The following is a 21,476-nucleotide window of genomic DNA, read 5'->3' on the forward strand; positions in this document are numbered from 1 at the left end:
GTAGGGGAGAGAGGCAGAGGGACAGAGAATCTTAAGCAGGCTCCATCCATGCTCAGCACGAGCCCCAAGCAGGGCTTGATCACAAGACCCTGGAATCACGATCTGAACTGAAATCAAGAGTCAGATGCCCAAAAGACTGAGCCACGCAGGCGCCCCTCAAGCAGTTTTTAAATACTGCATCTTCTTGAGGGTTAGAGTCTCTAACAGGCTTAAAGATAAAAATCCCTTAAATTGACAATACCTGGAACCCTAGAAACTCAAAATTCAAGATTTGACATCTTCTGCTTTTCTTTGCGCTTTGGCTCTGGCCATCCTTTCCCGCAGCAGGAGAGGCCGTGTCTCGGTAAGATGAAGGTAGAAGGGCAGCAGAGAGATTTTTCCTTCCTTTTCTCCCTCTCTTGTGCCAAGCCAGGGACTAGGATGGTGGTCTCTACGTTAAAATCGAGTATGCTGTGTCTCCTCTGGAACTGTGCCAGGCTTTCTACCTGGTAATGGGGTTATGGTAACGTCCGACACAGACTCACGAGAGAGGGCACATGGTCCAGAGGAGACACGGTGAATGGAAGTTATGCCAGTAATTGGGAGCACAGTTCAGGTGAACACGAGGAAGGAGTTCAGGATAATATGGAACATACGATGGAGATCGGGGAGTAATGACACTGACCACCTCGGGTTTTGCAAAAGGGTGAGCATAACATGGGGTTGGGCACTTATGAGACGCTCGTTAGTGTTAATTCTTGTTTCTCCTCCCTCCCTATTGTGTGTGTGCCCACACGTACACCACACTGAGACTTTCTTCATCACACCTTACAAAACTATAAAAACTCAGAAGTAACTTACTGTTTACTGTGTTATGTCCTCTTTTAATTGTCCTCACAGGTGCCCGTTTTTAGCCACTCTGGGATACTGAAAACCACGGGCACTTTGCTCCTCAAGCCCTAAGGATTCTCCTCAAAAGCAAGAAAGATATGGATGGTTCACGTCAAGCTGAATTCTGAAATATAGCGACCATCTAGTTTTGTCCCTTTATTTAGGAACAAAAGAGGAAACTGGGGCCCAGAAAGTGTAGAACGCTTGCTCAGGGCCACAAAGTTTCACTGGGTGGCCCTTTGTTTCTTAAAGCCGAAGTCTTTCCCCTTTAACTTTCCCAACTGCTTCTACCTGCTGGCAGGGGAGGTGGGTTGCTCGCAGTGGCTGCAAGCCACGTACCTCAAACCAGCGCAGAAGCCTCAGCTCCGGCGCCCACTGGTGAGCCTCCTCCCTTCCCCTCTGTACATAGTGGCTCACCCGTTTTTTGTTTTTGTTTTTTAATGTTTATTTATTTGAGAGAGAGAGAGAGAGACAGAGAGACAGAGAGAGAGCAAGCGGGGAAGGGGCAGAGAGGGAGACACAGAATCAGGAGCAGGCTCCAGGCTCTGAGCTGTCAGCATAGAACCCAATGAGGGGCTCGAACTTGTGAACCGCGAGCTCATGACCTGACCTGAAGTTGGACGCTTAACTGACTGAGCCACCTCGGCGCCCCTCGCCCGGTTTAAAATCCTAAAAACAAACCCCAACAAATAAAATGCCCAAGTGCTTACTTACACTTGTTCTGTTTATTTTCTAGTCATCAACAGCAAATTTTAAAAAGGAAGCAATAAAAATACCACGAAGCTAAAGTTTTCCGACGCTTCTTTCCATCCTGGAGTCTATGAAGCTACTGCGGCATTAGGTGTATGTGATAAGCTAACTTCATGAAACCTAATCATCTAGCTTACATTTAGGATACCCATCTTATATTTGTGAGGAAAGGACTACGGGGAATTTTCACTTGCAGGGACATTTCTCTCTGGAATGTGTAAAATTGGTTGTACCACCTTCTTAATCAGAGAAAAAAAACGAAAGGTTTTTACAAACACCGATGCCTAAGGGAACACTTATTTCTTTACCTATCTTTAGGGCAAGCAGCTGCTTTTAAAGCTGTAGCCAATCTGTCAGCCTTCCTGGGGTAAAAAAGTCAAACAGCGTTTGAATGGAGCCCATCTGTGAAGCTTGAGTTCAGACTCTAGCCTCAGGCAGTTTCAGACAAAGTCATAATTTTCAGAGCAATAATATATCATAATATAAAAATAGACACTTTGTGGCCAACAGGCTATAAAGCCAGCGGAGCTCTCCAGAGGGCTCTGCCTCCAAGCTCTGCTTTCCCTTGGGGTGGGAGCGGCGGAGAATAAAGTTCTACTCACAAGAGCGAAGAGTTTCTCCAAAGTCCAGGGCTCTTCAGTCACAAGTGAGGGGAGGATTTAAGAAACCAGGATTCAAAATGCTTCCCTTCTGAGGGTTAGCAAGATTAGCAGACCAGGCCGGCAGAGCAGTCTGGATTCTTTCTTGCTCTCTCTCTCTCTCTCTCCCTCCCTCTTTCAGAGTCTCTAAATGAAATGCACTTCGAGGGTTTTAGTGGGTGTTTCCCACGTCTCTGGCCAAGTAAGTCCCCATTTGTTGTAACCCAATGCTCAGCCTGATGATGTCAACCACTCAGCTGCCTTGCTTGGTTTCCACCTCTCCGTCCACGGGGGAGATCCATTTCCTCTGGACAATGAGCTGGGGGGCGGGGGCTGTAACTGCATCCCAGGCCGTCACACTTGCCTAACATCCTTCCTTCAATTTTAAACAGTGCAGCCTTAGTGACAAAAGGCTTCCTATCCAGTCACTGGGCCAGGGATCCTGGCCTAAGTCCCTTTGCCTCATAGTCACTGATGATCGAAGGTGATCTGGTTTGCTTTGCTGTGTTTTCATTCACTTTGGTGTGTAATATGCTACCTAGGGTGGAGATCCCCACTCGACCCCACCCCCATTTCCTCCTGCTCAATTTTCTCAGTTGTTTAATTTCTCCTCCCAGTTTTCTGGGTGCATGCTGGGCACAGTGCATGTTTGTCCCTCACTTAGGGGAGAGGACACGTGCCCAAGTGTGAGGTTCGGAAGGCGCACTGGTCTGTTGCCTGGAGAACTGGCTTCTGGTCTCAATCACACTCCTAACTGAATGGCCTCGTCACCTCTCTTCCTGCACCTCAGTTTCCCCATCAATGAAGATGGCTTTGGGGCCTCCCACTTTTGAAGGTCAGTGACTGAGGAGCTTATCAACAGTCTCAACATAAAGAATTTTACTGCAAGCTGGCTGACGACATGCTTAAGGGAGGGGAGAAGCCTTGACAGGTCAGAGGCTGATGCCCGAGATGCCAGGCTCAGCCTGGCTCCTTTAGCCTCCTTTGTGGTGCAGCTGAACTGTTTCTCTGGGAGAAAACACCAAAGAATTCACTGAACAAGGCCTGGGGGACATGGGAAGAGGCAGCATACACTACTGGATAAGATAAAGAAGTATGAGAACTGTCCTTAGGGATTAATGTGGAACAGCAGGGGTTAGGAGAGAGAGTAGCAATCTCTTGCATTTGCAGAGCTCTTGAAGGGGAAGACACACGAAAGCCCTGTACTTCTGGGTACAAAGGGAAGCAGCGTGACATGTATATTGCTTATGGGCATCAGTGTGGGAGCCAGAGATGTGGATCTGAGTCCTGTGTGACTTAACTGCTCTGAACTTTTTTTTTTTTTAACTATAAAATGGAACACTAGGGCCTGCCTGTTACGGCAGTGAGAAAGAACACGTGCAAGGGAAATGAAAGCATCTGCACATACTACGAGCTGATAGACGGCAGCTCTGTTGTTGTATGTAATCTCGCCTGATTCTCATTTTAGGAGAATTAGTACCCGGGGGCTAAATTCTTAGTCTGCTTTTCCTGGGTAGGAAAAATGAAACAAAGAGAAGTGACATGCTCATGGTCATACAGCTCAAGATTAAAGGGTGAGATTTGGAAACTGAGTCTTTTAACTCCTACTTAGGCCAGCATGCATGCCATACACATGCCAAGGCTACTTCTCAGAATGGTAACTTCTCTGAACATGGCCCTTGTCTCTAAATGGGATCATCTCTACTTAGAAAAATGAGCTAACTTATTAAAACAAATAGGGAAGGGGTGGGAGGGAGGATTTTCAGCCAGGCCAGGGGAGGGGGAGGTAGTCCATCTACTGCCTAACGGAAACACGACAGGCCATTCATTAGGTAAGAGGCGGTACTACTTACTTGCTTTGCTACCAAAATACCTCGCGACCTGAAGGAGTCTGGGCTTCCGCCGCCCTTCCCCACAAAAGGCAGATCTGATCTGTCTTAAACTGACTTGGATGGGAAGATGGGATTGGAGCTCTTTTAGGAAAGAAGCTATTTATAGGTGGGGGTAAGGCTGTGGGAGTTTGTGACTTAACAAAAATTTTAATTAGTTCTCAGAAATCTTTGATGCTGTAATCAGGAAGGACTAAGCAAACAGACTATATGTCAGGAGGGAGTGTAATCTAAGGCCTTCCCAAAGCTGGTGTGGGGCTACAGTAGAAGGAAAAGCACTCCAGCCTCTTAACTCATGGAGAACAGTAGTTACCATCTCAGAGAGATCTGGGTTTTTCCTTCCTGTCCTTGGATGGTCCAGCAATGTATAACCTTGGGAAAGTCAACTTCTGTGTAAAGTGAGAATAATAACACTTACCCTACAAGGTTATTGTGTGGATTAAGTGCCTGGCACATACCACATGTTCAAAAATACTTGGAAAAAAAACTTGCAAAAATAAGCTGCGACATCCTAAAGTAAAGGCATTATTTTCTAATTCTGATTCAGTGTCACCATCCTCTACTCTGAAGATGATGTAACGGTGAATGAATAAAGTCAAGGATGTTGGGAAGCCAGAGGACCCATTATTTCTCTAGAATTCTCTAGAATTCATTCTCAGGATGAATAAGGAACAAAAGCCCACCTAGAGCTGTGTTCTCAGCAGGAACACTCAGTTTGGAGGGACTGGAGGTGGAGACTGGGACTATTGTCTGGCCAGGCCTTTATTCCAGAAGCCCAAGGGGGCATCAGAAAATGAGCTGGGCCCTGGACAGATCAGTTTACTGAAATCACTCCCAATTCTTTGAATCATGCTTTGTTATTTGAACAATAGTAAGGAGCATGTTCATAAAAACAAAGATATTGTTTTCTTCGACCACATATATTTTACTTTTTTAAATTATTTTTTTAAATTTATTTTTGAGAGAGAGAGAGCACAATGGGGGAGGGCAGAGAGAGAGGGAGACACAGAATCTGAAGCAGGCTCCAGGCTCTGAGCTGTCAGCACAGAGCCCGACGCAGGGCTTGAACTCTCACGAACCATGAGATCATGACCTGAGCCGAAGTTGGACGCTTAACCGACTAAGCCACCCAGGCGCCCCATCGACCACATACATTTTATAACACTTGCCTGGCAGACTGAATACTTGTACATCTGTGACAGAGTCCACGAAGAGAAAACAGGACAACACCAGCACGCTCATTCTGTCTTCTGACTGACAACGGCGGATTTACCGTGTGGACTGGGGCCACGCTCTGTGCCTAGCGCTCTACAGACACCACCTTATGTTACCCTGACAATTATCAGGGGCAGGAGGTATTTGGTATCCTCTCATCTTACAGCTGCGGAGACTGATGCTGCAGAGGCTGACCAACCTGTGCCAGGTTCACTGGAATACGGGCAGGAGCCTGGGCTCCTCGCCAGGGCTGCCTGGGGCCAGGCCTGTATTCTGAAGTCCCTCACTCTACTGACTCTGATAGGGTTTCCCTGCAGGAAAACTCCCAACTCTACACAGCCCGCGGTATTGGCTCCACCTGAGGAAACGCTGGCTGCTTCTGAGCGCAGAGCTGGTCTGAAGGGCTCAGGCAGCCCCTTTGCACAAAGCTGCCCTTAATTCCCACCCTTCACCCCCCAGTCTGGAAGGGGTCTCTCCCTGTGAATTTCCTTAGTACTTTATCTGTTTTTCTCTTACAAAACTTATGCTTTTCTCCTCTCTGAGACATATTTATTCCTGGGCAGATCTTATGTTGCTAGAATCTGAGTTCCTTATGGAAAAGATCTGTGTTTAATTTATGAGCATTTTGTACATATGATGAGATACTTGTTAAAATAAGAAAATCTATAAATCATAAAAACTTACAATGGATGTTTACCATACACCAGATAATATTCCAATTGCTCTATATAAATTATCTCATTTAATCCCTGTGAGGTCCTATGAAGTAGGTATTATTTCCATTTGACACATGAGGAAATTCTAGACACAGATCAATAGGTAATTTGTTGAACTGGTAACTGACTGACATCTGTTGAAAGGAGCATATGATGAATAAGTTCTGGCCATGGCTACTGACCTAGTCCAAACAGCTGCTGCAAAATGCAATTAGCTTTCACCCTATCAAAGGCAGGTTTCACGGGCACCTGAGTGGCTGAGTAGGTTAAACGTCTGACTTTGGCTCAGGTCATGATCTCATGGTTTGTGGGTTCGAGCCCCACATCGGGCTATGTGCTGACAGCTTGCTCAGAGCCTGCAGCATGCTTTGGATTCTGTGTCTCCTTCTCTCTCTGCCCCTCCCCCACTCACACTCTGTCTCTCTCTGCCTCTCAAAAATAAATAAATGTAAAAAAAAATTTTTTTTTAAAAGGCAGGTTTCAGTTGTCATGCCATTTCAAACTCTTATTCACTATGGCACACAGCTAGAAGGTCCCCATTTTCTCTAGACATTATTAAGAAGCATATTGACTGAGACAATTATAAAAAAATAGATTTGTTTTTCTTTCCAATTATAATTGCTTACTGTAAAAAAGAGGAAATATAGAAGAGCAGGAAAAAAGGGAGGAAAATCATCCATCTTCCTACCACACAGAAATAACCAGTTAACCTCCTGGCATATGGACCCAAAAAGAACCATACCTACACTCAAATAATGTTTTAAAATCAGACACTTAAGGGCACCTGGTGGCTAAGTCAATTAAGTGTCTGACTCTTGATTTCGGCTCAGTGCATGATCTCAAGGTTCGTGAGTTCAAGCCCCATGTTGGGCTCTGGGTGCTGATAGAGCAGAGCCTGCTTGGGATTCTCTCTTTCTGCCCTTCCCCTGTGCACACTCATGCTCTCTCTCTCTCTCTTTCTCTCTCTCAAAATAAATAAGTAAACTTAAAAATAAAAAATAAAATAAAATCAGACACTTAAGTCATTTGGGGGCAGAGAGAAGTCAGTCCCACAAAAGATGACAAAGAAATGTTTGTTTTTTTTTTTTATTTTGGAATATACCTGGCTGTATTCTTTATAGGGTTTGATGTTCTGAGGGTCCACCTCCTGGGCCCCCTTAGACTGCTGGTGATGCAAGCCAGTGTGCCCGATGGAGGGATGGCAAGAGAAGGGAAGCCTGATCCCAGATAGCATGCACTTAAAAAAATAGGTAGGTTCACAGGATACCTCCTGTCTCATAGGAGATTGGGCATCCTTATCCTGACCTTTGAGGGCCCCTCAGTCTAACTGCTGGTCAGGTGCCCTAAAGCAAAGTGTACCCTTCGGTGTGGTACACAGAGCTTCTGGCAGCTTCCCAGGCAGGGGTGAGGTCCATGTGGCAGACAGACAACCAGTTCCAGAGGAAACGAAGGCCTAACTCCTAAAAGGAGGCTTTTATTATTGCTTACAATTGGCAAAAAAAAGGAAAAAAAGGAAAAAAAAAAGGCATCACAGGGCATTTGAGGAAAACCAACAGCAGGACAGAAACTAAAATATAGAGAAAATGGACTCTTTTATGGGAAAGAAATTCAGACAAGTGAAAACCTTTCAAAAAATTTTCTTATGTCTTCAGAGAGATTCTGAAGATACTATCTATGTCCATAAAATAAGCTGACAACACTGGACTCTTGGAAATTAATAATATGGATATTGAAATTAACAATTCAGTAGAAAACCTGGAAAACACGAAAAGGAAATCTTTCAAAATACAGTATAGGGGGGAAAAGTTTACAGGATAAAAAAGGATTTTGATCTAGAACAACAATCCAGGAAGTTCAACATTAGACTAAATAGGAATTCCAGAGAAAGAATACAAAGAAAAGTACAATGGGAAATCATCTAAGAAATCATGAGGAAACGTTCCCAGGGCTGAAAGGAAGGCTGCATCCTTAAAAAGGAGGAGAGTCTCCCATGCCTATATGCATTCTCCTAACCTTGCAGAATCCAAAAGGAAAAAAATCCTCCACGTTTCTAGGGAGACTGTTTCAAAAGAAAAGAATCAGAATGGCATCAGACTTCTTCCGAGCAATACTGGCTGCCGGAAGACAACGGAGCAACGCTTTCAAAGGGAAAAGTTCTAAAGGAAAATGATTTGGAACCTAGAATTTATCCTCAGCGAGGCAAAATGCAGATGATTTTGATACATGGAAGGACTCAGAACAGTTTCTCTCGTGTACGGTTTTCTCACTCAACTCCTGGAGAATATCCTTCACCTAAAGGAGGGTTTAAGCTGTAAGGTAGGAGTTGGAAGCAGGGATCTAACAAGAGAGGTGGAAGGAACGTCCAGGATGAGGCTGAGGGTAGCTCAGGACTTCAGCTGACCCGCAGGCCTAGAGAGCGCCAGTCTGACTGGGGACTCCCCGACAGGTGTGCTGAAAATCGTACTGAGAGTCCACGGAAGAGCATGGGAAGACTTTGCAGTAAGAAACAAAGAGAACTGAGCATAGTAAAGACACAGCTGTTATTACATCCAGGAAAAGCCATACAGAAAGGAAAAATAACCAGAACATCACTGGCTCAGCAGTAAATATTTACGATGCCATAATGCTACAAAACACTGGATACTGACTTAACCCAAAACCTGTGATACTGGGTGAAAAAGGTAAAGGAGAAGCGTGAGGGGGGCTGCGGTGCTTATAAAAAAAGCTAAAGCCTAATGTGCCATTGGAGGAGGTCAATAGGTAACACCTAAGTTGATGAACAAAGAAAAACTAAATAAATAAAATAAAGCTGATGAACAAAGAAAAAGTTGTATGGTAGTGTGTGGTCCTTGCTTGCATCTGATTTGAATAAAAAAAATACTTAGGAGTTAATCAGAGATCTTTGCTAGTAATAAGGGATTATTAATTATTTTATATGTGATAAGGGTAGCATAGTTACATTTTTAACAAAGCAATCCTTGTTTTCTTAGAGATACATGTTGAAATTGCTACTGATGAAATGACACGATGCCTAAAATTTATTCCAAAATTATCCAGTGGCAAGGGGAAAAGTGGCTATAGGCACAGATGAAACAAGATGGGTCATGATTCTTGAAGCTGGATAATGGCTGGTACATGACCACTCATTATATTATTCTAGTATTGAATATGTTTGAAATTTTCCAAATAAGAGAATGTTTACACAGAGAGGCAGCTGTATAAGCATATTATTTGGATATATGGAAGTAACACTAGAACAAACAACTAATGGGATCCAAAATGGATGCTCTTGGAAGCAGGGCAGGAGGCAGGGGATAGAGGGGTGAGGGCAGAAGACAGCCATTTTCAGTAACAATTTATTGAAACATTATTTGTTTAATGAAACATTATTTGTTATTTCAGTAACAAGTAATGATATTGATCTTAAAAAGAATCTATGTGCATATGCCATTTTGACAAAAACAAAAATTAGTTTTATTTATTTTTTTTTTTAATTTTTTTTTTTTCAACGTTTATTTATTTTTGGAACAGAGAGAGACAGAGCATGAACGGGGGAGGGGCAGAGAGAGAGGGAGACACAGAATCGGAAACAGGCTCCAGGCTCTGAGCCATCAGCCCAGAGCCCGACGCGGGGCTCGAACTCACGGACGGTGAGATCGTGACCTGGCTGAAGTCGGACGCTTAACCGACTGCGCCACCCAGGCGCCCCAAAAATTAGTTTTAAAAAAGAAGTGGAGGGGCACCTGGGTGGCTCAGTCAGTTAAGTGTCCGACTTCAGCTCAGGTCATGATCTTGCCACTCGTGGGTTCGAGCCCTGCACTGGGCTCTGTGCTGACAGCTCAGAACCACTTTTTGGATCCTCTGTCCCCCTCTCTCTCTGTCTCAAAAATAAATACACATTAAAAATTAAAAAAAAAAAAAAGTGGAGGTAGTGTAATGTTACTTAGAGAAACAGAGGGAACCACTGGAAGAGCTAAAGGCAGAAGATGTTGCCTCGGGGGAGGGGCAAGCAGGAAACGGGTATCTTTCCAGACCTACAGATTTTTTAAAAAAATTATGTTTGTGTATTATTTTGACTTTTTAAAAATGTTATCTATTTTTTATCAGTTACTGCCATCAGCTTTTAGCTGGGCCTTTTGCTAATCTCAACATCTACAAACTGAATCTGTTTCTCTAGGCAAAGAATCCCGAATAACCAGAGTGAATGCCTCCACATTAAATATAATGATAATTATTACTGCAGTTTAATAATTATCTACCATTTGTCAGTGCTTTATATAGGTTATTTCTAATCTTTATAACACTCTTGCAAAGCAGATATCAATATTCCCATTTTACAAATGATAAGATTAAGGTTGAGAGACCTTAGCCATTTGCTTGACATTACAAAGTAGAAGGCCAGGCCTGTGAGACTCTTTCTAACTAACCTACCTCTCCTTTACGGTCCACTAGTTTGATATAGTCCAGAAAGTATTATTACATCCATTTTGTCATCCAACCCATGAAGCAGGAGAGACAGAATTACCTATACTTGACAGATGAAAGAATTAAAGCTAAGAAAAGTTAGGTAACTTGCCCCAGAATCCAGGTTCCCTGATCCTGATTCACTACTTTTCTATCATTCCTATCATCTGTTCCCCTCAACAACAAAATGTTGTTATTCATAACCTCCTCAGAGGCATCTGACATAGAGTCAGAGTAAATGAATGCAGCTGAAGCAGGAATTTTAAAAAGAGACTTATTTTTTCCAAAGGAAATATAGTAATAAACCATGGAATGTCCTCAGTTGCTCTAATGTCAGCATTTTACTTGAGTCCTCAAAGGGGTTCTTAAAATGTCAACAGCCTGTCTTCCTGGCACATGGCACGTCAGCTGCTGGCATGGGCAGCCTGCAGCGGTTCTGACAGCCAGTGCCACTCTTCTTGGCTCCAAAAGAAAGGAATGAGCCATGCATGCTTCAGCCCTGAAAAAGAAAATGTCTGTGTCTCCTACATGTACTCATCGGCCATGTGGTTCCAGGGCTTTTTATAGTTGCCAGGAGCCTTAGCTTGTTGCTACTCTAGAGCAGAGGCAAGTTTATAAAGCTGTAACGATAGGCTGGGTCAGGGTGGAAGTCAAAAGTGGGCAACTAAAGGGCGTGAATGTCTGCCTTCTGGTCATCTCAAACCCTGGGTGGCTGCTGGCTCTACCTGGCAAAGAAGCAGACTAAGAGTTGGGCACAAGTGCCATAAGCTTGGTCTGAGATGCTATTCCCTGGCTGTTCTGGCATCTGAACAATGGCCAAGCAGTAGCTAGGGGGAAGAAGCTGTTTACTCGAGTTCAAACTATTTATAGTACCAGCAATCTGCACATATTTGGATGACAAATCTCTGGGCTTCAAGTGAGTGGTGCTTTGCTCCTGGACAATTTCATCAAACACATTCCCTCCCTACGCCACCCCCGGACCCCTTCGCTCACACATTTTGCCCTCAGGATGTTTTATTTAGGTTGCTGAGTTTAAAAAGATCAAGATCATAAAAAGAAATCACATTTTAAGAACACGTAACTTGTAGTCCGTTTGCCTGTGAGCTTAAACTACATAATGTCATTTTCTTTAAGGCTTGAATCAGAGATTAAAGTCTAATACATGTGTATTCTATAAAAAATACGACCGAAATTAAAACAGTATCTGAATAAGCTCTGTAACTGAACATGTACTATATCACTGTAATGATGCTGAGCCCCACTCAAGACCTGCAAAGAGAATGTTTCTTATGACACAGTTTTAGGATGATAAAAGGTTTTACAGAACAGATCCACAAACAATATGTAATCATACACACATTCCAAACAAACCAAAGAGACACTATGCACCGCTTCTGGGGTAGCCGCAGTGGCAGTGACTGCTCACAAGACCCCTGCCCCCAGCGCATGCCACACGGAGAGGGGTGTGACTGGAACAGAAAGATGTGCAGAGCCTTCTGCGCAGTTGTAACGCACAGGTTATTATACCCTTGCCAACACATTTGTTTGGAAAGACCAGCCCCACCTCTAAAAGCTGCCTTGTTTTTATAGCAAAGGCAATGCTTGATCAGCACCTCCCCTGAGCCAGGCACTGCCTGATTCCCAAGGGGAAACGTGGTTGTTGACATGTATGCTGGTTAATGTGCTGGTGGCTTCCAGTCCTGTCACACAATGCGTGCAGGAACTGGCATAGAGAAAAAGGGCAGAGTGAGTGAGCAGAAAGGTTTATAGTAGGGGTGATGTTGGACAATTAAGGGATCCCTCCAAGGGACTAACTTGTTTTCTTATTTTTGACCCCTGCTAATGAAGCACATTAGAAGACAAACAGGAAGGTCTCCAAGATAATCTTTATATTAACCCCACTTTTTAAAATCAAAAGAAAAGTGCTGGTAAGGGTGAAGGAAAGAATCATGTTTATATGCAGAGGGAATGTAAATTATTAAAAAAATTTTTTGTTGGTCAGCTGGTAATATTTGGTCAATATATTAACAAAAGGCTTTAATGCATGTAATTTTGATACCACAATTCTACTTCTAGGAATTTAAAGAATATCCTCATTATTCAGACTTTAGCTAAAATGTCACCTCTTGAGGACTTCCCCAACCATTCAACCTAAGGTAACCACCCATCTACCTATCACATCACTTACTTTTAAATGTCTGCATGGCATGCTATTTTTCTTGCTCATTAATTTGTGTACTGTTCGTCTTCACTGCGACTCCCCACCTTCCACGCTGAAATGTTGGCTTTATATGAGCAATGACCCAGTGTGTCTAACGCACCGCTCTTCCTATGTGTTGAATACTAGTCAGGGATGTTACATGCGTCATCTCATTTAATCCTCACAAGCCATGTGAGGTTTCTGGTATTACCCCATTTTACAGATGAGCAAACTGAGGCACAGTTTAAGTCTAGCAAGTGGCCAGCAAGTGGCAGTGAAGATATGAACACTGGTATGTATGACCACGAAGCCCATGCTCTTTACCACCGCTCTCAAAATGCACCAAAAGTTTCAATGTGCACCCTTTTTGACTAAGCAATTATAGTTCTGGAAATTTATCATGTGGACATAAACAGACAAGAGCAACAGCTAGTTACGTCTTCATTTACTGTAGACTGTTTACAGAAGCAAATATTGGAAATACGTTTAGGAAAGTCATCAGTTAGCTATAAGCCTCCAGTTTACTGTTTGGTAAAGGGGGGGCCCCATCTCAGAGACACTGAAGATTTAATGAGACAAAGCACCGTACCCGGCTCATAGTCAGTGTTTTATTGTTGCTATATGCATTTAAATCTCTACAAGGATATGTATCAAAATGTTACCAGAGGCCATCTCTGGACAGGATTATGGTGGGGGAGGGGTTTCATTAATTGTGTACTTCCACACTGTTCTAATTTTTGAAAAATTCATACTGATGTCATAGTCATCAAAAATAAATATATTACTACCTTTTTAAAAAAAGAAGATTAATAAAAAGTTATAGAAACTTGGAGAAGGAAATTCAGTTTACGGCACAGTGAGGGAAACTAGTTTTGCAGATCTCAAGATAAAAATGTTCGTCCTCTTTCGTTTCTATGTAAGAACAAGATTTTCGGCGTGCTTATAGGTCCTACCCCATTTATAAAGGCCTATGTTTGCAGTGAAGTCAGGGAGATTCTTCATAAGAACAAAGACCTACAGAATTTAGTAAGATGGATTCAAGGAAGTTGAAAAGATGTTAAAATATATATACAAGAAAAAAAAAATCGTTACAGCCACATCTGCCTTCCAAAGAGAAAGGCTGTCAAATGGGAGGCCCTTTTGGCTCCTGGTCACCTTTTTGAGTTCAGCCATGCAAAAATAACAGAAATAAAAGCTGAAGGTTGCCAAGTAGCTCTACACAATAAAGAAGAACTAAATTCCAAGGGGAAATCTGTGATGAATAAAAGAAAGGGAAGGAACAGGGAGCCAGGAAGATGCCAGAGGTCTGGATTTTCTGCCATGCGACCCTTTTCTGGGGCTCCCAAATCACCAGCAAAGCTGGTAACAACACTTACAAATGCTTTTTGTGAGTGTATTCTGCGTTCCTGACAGAAACCAGGAAGGGATTGACTTTCAATTCTGAAACGGACAGGTTGAGAAAACAGAGAAAGAGGAGGCGGAGATGACCCAGAGAACAGAAGCCACACCTTCACCCCCAAGGAATCTGCAGATTCCTGGGGAAACTTTGGACTTTTACCGGGCAAGTAACAAGGAATCAAGCTGATCTTATCTAGATCTTAAAGTACTAACACATCAGGCTTACTTACATATAGTTTATTTATCAAGAGGGTCAAGCAACAAACTGATATGCGTGTGGGCACAAAAATAAATTAATGGCTCTTCCACACCACTGAAAAGCTTTTCACAATTTGTGTGGTGTTGCCAACTCATTTTAGGTCACATATTTCTTTGAGAATGTGATGAAAAGATGCTGCTCTTTGGAAAACGCATTACCTTTGGATGTATATAATTTCAAGAGGTCCGTGGAACCTGTCCGAGGCCATCTCGGGGACTCTCACTGTAGGGAAACTGCACCAGATGTAGTTTGTCGTCGACAATGGGTATCACAAGCCACCTTGCAGTTTATGCAGAAGTCAGAAAAACACTGCTGGCATTCATTCATTTATAAACATTTGTTGGAGACCTAATACACCAAATGCTGAAGGCATAAACAAATGCAACGTGATCCCTGTACTCACTGAGTTATTGTCAACTGAGGGAAGGAAAGAAAACAGACCACTACAATAGGGTGGGATAAGTCAGGCGGTGCTTCAGAGTAACCTCGATCCTCAACTTCCTTTTTGGCCCCAGGTCTAACTAACTACAAATGGAACAACAGGTGGAAATGAGTGATGAGAATATGAAGCACGAGTGGAGGAAAGCAACAAGAGGCCAAAACATTGGAGCCACTTTAAATAGCCAGCCTGCTTTTCTGTGGACTTTGATTTCCCTCTGTCTGCATAAAAACATCGCCAAAAGAACAGAGCTCTTTTCTTTAATAAACAGTAAGTAACCATGGATTTTTAAATGCCACTTCAAGAAAAAGGAATTAACAAACTAAATGATTGTTCCAAAGGACTCATCTATGCTAACAGAAGTCCACAATCTACATTGCTGGTTTGCATTGTTACATCAACAAATATTTACTGAGCTCTGAAATTAATCACGTCTGATGTTTGCATTGCACAGGAACTTTCAAGTAGATTGTCTAATTTCTTCTGCAAAACATCTTGTAAATGCTTATATTCAAGGGCACAGTGATTTGGTAATTTACAGCTTGTAAGTCTTTCAGCCAAAGTCAAAATACAGATCTACCTACCTTTCCCTAAACTCACAGGGGAAAAAAAACAATAGCAGCAGCAGAAACAGGATGGGGAGTGGAGGTAATAACAGCCTTGAGGGACAGAGCGGAGAGGCTATGTTAACGAGGCACCAGTATAAGCAGATGCACCTGAGAAAAAATCCTGGCTCCCTCTCCCATTTATGAGCTATGTGACTTCAGGCAAATCCCTTAACCTCTCTTAATTCTGCTGTCTCATCTGTAAAACGAAGAAAATAATAGCGTCTCATCTGAATGTAGAAGGAAGAAGGAAGAACAGAAGGTAGAGTGTAGTGCCGGGGTGCTGATTTCTTCATCTTTTACAGAGGAGAGTCAAGAGATACAAAGTGAGTGGATTAAGACTGCCATTTTAACTAACGTGATGGATTACATATATTAAATAATTATTAGATATAATTAATGGATTAAATATATTTAATAAATAACTTGCCTCCCCAAACACCTCAAATGATTGGTGCCACCACTCTAGCAAATATGCAAATACATGCCTGAATTAAAAGCAAGCCAGCATGGGAAGTTTTCTGAGGTCAAATAAGAAGCACAAGTCAAGTGAGAGGAGATAAGCACCAGAACTTTTCAAGACATCTGTCATTTAGGAATACGGAGCTACGTGTCAAAGTTAACACTCTAAAAACACAAATAAAGAAGACAAAATAGCTATGTGTGTGTATAGATCTTATTTACAATTTTGGAAGTAACCACAATTGCTAAAAACCATTAAAGTAAAAGCCAAGTAACTTTCAGGAGAAAGCCTGGGTGAGGAGGGAGACTTTTTTTTCTTTGTATCTTTCTGGTCTACGTGCTTATTTTTGTGTACAATTATTACTTTTCGGGGACACCTGGGTGGCTCAGTCTGTTGAGTGTCTGACTCTTGATTTTGGCTCAGGTCATGATCCCAGGGTTGTAGGATCCAGCCCTGCATTGGGCTCCATGCTGAGCGTGGAGCCTGCTTAAGATTCTAAGATTCTCTTTCTCACTCTCTGCCCTTCTCCCCTGCTCATATTCTCTCTCTCCCTCTCTCTCTCTCTCAAAAAAAAAAAATAATAATATGGGGCATATGGGTGGCTCAGTTGGTTGGACATCTGACTTTGCTCCAGGTCATGATCTTGGGGTTTGTGAGTTCAAGCTGCATATGGGGCTCACTGCTATCAGCACAGAGCCTACTTTGGATCCTCTGTCCCCTTCTCTCTGCCCCTCCCATGCCTGACTGCACTCTGTCTCTCTCAAAAATAAACAAACATCAAATAATAATAACAATATCAATAAATAAAAGGTATTACTTTTCTAATTTCTGTTAAATTGGCAAAGGAAGGAAGATTGGTGGCACTCTGCCACCACCAACCATAAAAAATAGTAATGGGATGAGTAACATAAATATGAATTTCAGAAGAAAATAAATCAGTCTTAAGATGACTGGAGTAGGGGCGCCTGGGTGGCTCAGTCGGTTGAGTGGCCGACTTCGGCTCAGGTCATGATCTCGCGCTCCGTGAGTTCGAGCCCCGCGTCGGGCTCTGTGCTGACAGCTCAGAGCCTGGAGCCCGTTTTGGATTCTGTGTCTCCCTCTCTCTGACCCTCCCCTGTTCATGCTCTGTCTCTCCCTGTCTCAAAATAAAAATAAAAAAAAAATTAAAAAACAGATGACTGGAGTAGGTATTGTTTCAAATGTACCTTATCAAAGACTTCTTTTGAATGATAACACATGGTGTTGTGGAAAAAAAGGGAAAATGTAAGTTAAGAATAGAAAGTGGTACAACGGTCTTAAAAGGCAACTTGGTAACACACACTGAAGTCCTTAAAATCCTACATGCACAGGGGGTGCATGGGAACTCTCTTTCTGTTCAATTTTGCTTGAACCTAAAACTGGCCTAAAAAATAAAGTTTACTGGGGCGCCTGGGTGGCTGTTCGTTAAGCCTCCGACTCTTGATTTCGGCTCAGGTCATGATCTCACAGTTCTTGAGTTCAAGCCCTGCACAGGGCTCCACGCTGAACGTGCAGAGCCTGCTTGGATTCTCTCTCCCTCTCTCTCTGCCCTTCCCTGCTCTCTCTCATTCTCTCAAAATAAATAAATAAACTTAAAAAATAAAGTTTACCTGATTAAAAATACATATATACAGGGATGCCTAGTGGCTCAGTTAGTTAAGTGTCCAACGTCGGCTCAGGTCAGGATCTCATGGTTCATGGGTTCGAGCCCTGAATCAGGCTCTGCGCTGACAGTGCAGTGCAGAGCCTGCTTGGGATTTTCTCTGTCTCCCTCTCTCCCTGCCCCTCCCCAAGTCATGCTTTTTCTCTCTTGCAAAATAAACTTAAACAAAGACATTAAAAAATATATATACATACACGCATATGCACACACACACACACATACACGTATATACACATACACACACACACACACACACACACACACACACACACACACACACACACATATACATGTCCTTTGACCAGGTCAACCCACTTCCTGGAGAAATCATTATGGGATGTGTGCAAAGGCTGGACTCAGGCTGCTGATTTACCAGTGTCCTGAAGACTGACAAACTGAAAAGAATCCTAAAAGTTCACAATTAGAGTGGCGAAATACATTTTGGTACATGTATAAGATGGATTATTATGCAATCACAATGTGATGCTACAAAAGACTAATGAACATGAGAAAAATAGTCTCATTTTAATGTTAAGGTGTATATAATAGGGGCTCATGTTTGCAAAAGGGAAAATAGTATTTTGTAGAAAAAAAAGAACTGGTGAATCTATTAGTAACACTACAGGTAATTTTAATTTTTTTCTTTCAGTCTGTTGGCATTTCAAATGTTTTTGGCAAAACATTCTTCTTAAAAATATAATATTCTATAAAAAGAAAACATATAAAAAGTTATTTTTTAAGTTCCTATGGACAATATATACCAAGTAAAGAAAGGGAAAATAAGAGGAGAAAAAGGAGGATCTTTTAAAAGCAAGATGGAGAAGAGAGAGAAGGGGGCAGGATCCTGTGAGAAGTGCCCTGGGAAGTCTCTGAGCTCCTCAGCCAGAGCCCTCCTTCCAAACATTTGGTGAGAAAATCATAGAGAAAGGATCCCAGAGTTTTCTTCTCATTTCCCACCCATGACTGATCACATTGCTCCTGGCAGGTTGATGGTAATTGTGCATCCAGTGGATTTTAGTACAATGAAAGATTAGATCAAGAACAAGGCTATTAGTCCATAGAACTAAAGGTAACTTCAAACTAATATGCACCAATGCCATGATTTATAATAAACAGAGACTATTTATTAAAGAGCAGCAAAGAGGCTATTGTGTCCACAGATGAAAATTCTTAGCCAGGAAAAAATTCCAGGCCTAAAGCAGAGCAGTCTTTAAAAGAGAGCAGACTTGCAAAAGATAAAAGGGATTCTTCCCTCTCCCTCGGAGAAGACTGAGGCTGTCAGCCCAGAGATAAGAAGCCTCTGTAGATACTTATGTTGAAGTTTATTAAAGTCCCAATAAGGAAAACAAAAAGAAAGATGATGTGCTTGAAGATTAATTTAAACAGCAACAAACTGGAAAGCAAACAAAAGTAGACTGGCTGCCTCTGTTAGAGGAAGTGGAGGAAGCAGACAGAAAAGCTCATTAATAATAGTGTGAATTTGAAAGAAGAAAATCAGATGAGGATAGTAACATGGGGGCTTCTCCATCATGTGGATCCCTTCACAGGAAAGCCAGGTTACTAACAGAAGACTTCAGTGTGGACTAAATATACTAAATATACTGCCTGGGCTCAAAGAAGAGAACAAAGTTACACCTGAATTGTGGTCCTATAATTCTTGGGCACCCAACTACTAACTCCATATGTGCAAATATCAACAAGGATAATCCTGATTTAATCTGGCTTAATTTACAGGAAAGACAGATCTTTCAAGCACTCGTCAGCATCCAAAAGTTTCTGGCCATATCCCAAAATTATCTCTATGTTATGGCAGAGAGTTTACTGGACTCCTAACAAGAGAATCCTCTATGAGCTGGAGACACCATCATCTGAAGGACTAAAAGGGGCACCTAACAGAGCAAAAGGCCAAAAAATAAAATAAAATAGAAATTAATTATGTAAGTAGAGCCAATGGGCTTGAAGCAATGAAGATTGGCCTGCAGCACTGAATGCTGCACTTCTTAATAAACGCCTGCACTCCAGCTAAGACTGAAAGGGCTGGAGTGTCTGAAAGGAACCTTAATGAGAACATCATATAACTCAGGGAGCTACACGAGGCCCATTATGAATGTCAGAGCACTGACTGCTGTCCCAGTCCCTCAGGACCCCATCACATAGAGTATCTCTCTGAACAAGTAACTGATAAGGAACTTGCACAGCAAGTAACTCCTGTTGCAACTGCTCAACTCTTTAGCCGTCATAGACAATGTGCAAGCAGGGGAATATAGTGTATTACAATAACACTGCATTTACCAAAACAAGTGGCAGGCCATAATTTGCTGATTCTTGCACTACATGACAGGATGCTGGTCATTGATAGCATGAAATGAAAGAGTTTTTAATGTAATCACCCACAGTCATCTGAAGTGAAGTGCGTATTGAAGGCAAAGCTATTTCAAGCTCAGTAGTTGCTGCTCTAGACCAATGAGGGGCATGAGGAACATAAAGATCATGAACTGGGCTAACTGCATCTAACTGTACTGGAGAACTTAAAGGAAATTATAAGCTCATGTTACAGGACTGTTCTGGAACAGAGTTGCTAACGTCCAATATCTAATGCCATTTGTGCTGAAGACACAAGTCAAGGAAGCAGTAGTGTTTTCCCTAAAACAATCCCCTTTAGTGTGCTTGGGCATTTCTTATGGAAACACTGTCCCTGGTTGCTTTGTTTCCAGTTGTGTAACATTCAAACCCAGATCTATCAACTTCCTGGGGACTGTGTAAACTATCTTTCTGCTTAAACCAGCTTGAGTGGATTTCATCCTTTGCTACTAAAAACTCTGATCAATAATACATGCTCCCAATAAACACCTCTACTATAGATGGGGCACCTGGGTGGCTTAGTCGGTTAAGCGTCTGACTTCGGCTCAGGTCATGATCTCACAGTTCGTGAGATGGAGCCCTACATCAGGCTCTGCACTGACAGCATGGAGCCTGCTTGGGATCCTCTCTCTCTCCTTCTTTTTCTGCCCCTCCCCCCAGCTCATGATCACTCTCTCTCTCCTCTCAAAATAAATGAATAAACATTAAAAAGCACCTCTATTATAGAACCCAGCACAGTACATTATGATTATTTGTGGTATCTGTGCCTCCCTTAGTTGATGGATAAAATATTTTACTCATCTCCACAGCCCCAACCACCCTAGCACAATGCCTGGCAAAACAAAAGGCATCTGATAAATGAATGTAGATAAATAGAAAAAAACCCACAAGAAACATGAAAACTGTGGCTTTAGAGTGATGAGACATTTCATTTTTAAATGATGTTGTAATATATTTTCCTAAGTGCCTCAAAGTTAATATCATCCACTGAAGACCAAGCAGCACAGTAGTATTTATATTAAGGACCACAAGACCTAATGAAGAAAAATGATTTCTAATTTTCTTTATTTCCATTGAGAAGTTTGAACTGAATTTCAAAGGTTTGGAAGGTTTGTGCATTTATATTGGAACAATGACAGGAATATGAAATCATGATCAAGGTGTGTTTCCTCCTGTGCTCACAATCTGCCTTATAAAGTAATACATGGATGGAGAGTTACAGAAAGTTTAAAAAAAAAAAAAAAAAAAAAAAGATCACTGGATGAGATGGGTTTGGGACCAGGCAAACACAATCAGAAAAGAAAGCCCTTGGAAACAATGATCATAAAAATAATGACTAGAACTCACTATATTTCATGCCACATCATAATTTAGAGAACTTATAAGTGAAATGAAGCTGTGCCTTTTCATGACATCAGAAAACAGCCACTTAAAATGGAACAAAAAGGAGATCAAAATTGTAACATGTCAGGTTGTGCAGTAATAGAAAGTTTTGGGAAATGAAATGGGATACTGAAAAAGGATTCAG

The 21,476-nt window shown here is 42.1% G+C and overlaps 1 protein-coding gene across 4 annotated transcripts in view; it reads right to left on the bottom strand.

Moving 5' to 3' along the window:
* The window catches only part of PKIG (cAMP-dependent protein kinase inhibitor gamma), a 99,224-nt gene that overhangs the window by 30,312 nt on the left and 47,436 nt on the right, over nucleotides 1–21,476 (bottom strand). Inside the window, exon 1 of one of the 4 annotated variants that reach the window (XM_045444489.1) lies at nucleotides 2,223–2,405. The exons of the other annotated variants lie outside the window; for them this stretch is intronic. The gene's annotated coding sequence lies outside the window, so the exon portion shown is untranslated. Of the gene's footprint in view, nucleotides 1–2,222; nucleotides 2,406–21,476 lie in introns of those variants that run through there. 4 annotated transcript variants of the gene reach the window in all.

Source organism: Leopardus geoffroyi, chromosome A3 (assembly GCF_018350155.1).
Source record: "Leopardus geoffroyi isolate Oge1 chromosome A3, O.geoffroyi_Oge1_pat1.0, whole genome shotgun sequence".
Lineage (NCBI taxonomy): Eukaryota > Metazoa > Chordata > Mammalia > Carnivora > Felidae > Leopardus > Leopardus geoffroyi.